This window comes from Atta colombica, unplaced genomic scaffold (genome assembly GCF_001594045.1).
Source record: "Atta colombica isolate Treedump-2 unplaced genomic scaffold, Acol1.0 scaffold187, whole genome shotgun sequence".
NCBI lineage: Eukaryota > Metazoa > Arthropoda > Insecta > Hymenoptera > Formicidae > Atta > Atta colombica.
The window spans coordinates 1514708-1516723 of NW_017259279.1; the positions used below are offsets into that span (position 1 = coordinate 1514708).

At 23.4% G+C, this 2016-nt stretch overlaps 1 protein-coding gene across 1 annotated transcript in view; it reads left to right on the top strand.

The window, feature by feature from the left end:
• The window catches only part of LOC108686550 (3-oxoacyl-[acyl-carrier-protein] reductase FabG-like), a 7328-nt gene that overhangs the window by 3429 nt on the left and 1883 nt on the right, over positions 1 to 2016 (top strand).

The following is a 2016-nucleotide window of genomic DNA, read 5'->3' on the forward strand; positions in this document are numbered from 1 at the left end:
TATTATTGTCGAGACAACTTTATCGTTTTTTAATATAATTTGATATAATTATATTCCGAAACAAATATCATTTCTTATCGTTTTCTTTTATTCTTTATTGATTTTATTGAAAGCAAATTTATCATTAATCATCATAATATTATAAAATTAATAAAAAGAAGAACATGAAACCACAATACAGGTTGTTTTTTGTGATATTTAATTAAGTTTATAAATTATTTGGATATTTCGGCCATAATCTGGCCATCTTCAGTAAATTTATAAATATCAATAAAAACACAGAATTTATATAAATTTAACATTAAAATTCAACGATCATAAATATAATTATATATAAATCATTGCTTTCTTTCTTCTTACATCATAAAACGTGGTTGCTGAACCAATTATCATATTGCAAATTATGTAGGACGAGAATTACCAGATTCTAATTTTAAAATAATTATAGTATCGTTAGTATCTTCTAGTCAATTTAATAAGGATTAACAATTTGTTACCTGTTTTACAGCAAATTAATGAATCTTAAGCAATTCTTTCACGCAGATGAAAACTCGTCATGATAGGACAGTAGATTTTGGCGACGAAAATGGTATTAATTTTTTAAAACTAATAAAACAAGAAAGAAAAATTATTTTCGACATATATAAAAAAACCATTTAATTCAGGGAGATATCTTAGTTATTATTCTAATCATTCAATAATGCACAAAAGGTGTGTAATCGTCGAACAATTAGATAGAATACTATTTTTATCCCATTCAAAATTTCATGAAAAAAATATTTCAAATTTAGTTCACATTTTGTTAATTAATGATTATTAGCTTGAATTCATTTTTTCAATGATTAAAAATAGAATAAAAACTTTAGAAAATAGAATCAATTTAATTTTAAAAATAATAATTGCAACAAGGACAACAACTCTAAATCTAATTTAATAAAGAAATTTTTTGTAATACCATATAAGTAATTTAAGTAAAGTTTCGGAAAAATTTAATAAATTATCACACAGTCATGATTTTAATATTGCGTACAAACCGATCAATAATTAATAGATTTATAAAAACAAGAAAAGATCGTTATAAAGAGGACCATTGTGTAGTGTGATTTATAAAATAAATTATTTGGATTGTGAATCTTCTTACGTTGCCCAAACAAAAAGAAAATTAAAAACACGAATAAAAGAACATAAGAAGGTCCACTACCGATGTCAATAGTCTCACGCCACCAAGTTAATGAGAAGTATTAAAAGCAATTGGATTGGGATAATGTTAGAATTTTAGAGCATTATTCAAAAGAAGAATTTCTGAGATGATATATATAAAAAGCCAAATAAATAGTATTAATAGGCAAAATGACACTGAAGGTTTGCCTGATATTTATTTTCTAAAGAAAGATCTCTTTCACACTTAAAAGTAATTTTAGAATAATCTAAAATTTGACATATATATAAATAGCGGACACACATGAACGTATCGACAAATAATAATATACAATGTCACAACGAGTTTCTGCGTGAAGGAATTGCTTAAGACTCATCAATTTGCTATAAAACAGATAATGAATTGTTAATCCTTATTAAATTGACTAGAAGATATTAACGATACTATAATTATTTTAAAATTAGAAAATTAGAATCTGACAATTCTCGTTCTACATAATTTGCAATATGATAAATAGCTCAGCGACTACGTTTTATGATGTACTTGTACAAGAGGAAAGAAAACATTGATTTATATATAATTATATTTATGATCATTGAATTTTAATAAATTTATGTAAATTGAATTATGTGAATTTGTGAATTTTGTTAAATTTATATAAATTCTGCGTTTTTATTGATATTTGTAAATTTACTGAAGATAGCCAAATTGTGGCCGAAACGTCTAAATAATTTATAAACTTAATTACATATTAAATATATCACAAAGAACAATTTGCTATGGTTTCATACTCTTCTTTTTGTTAATTTTATGATTAAAAAAAAAACGTTTATTATTATTATATATTAGAATATTAT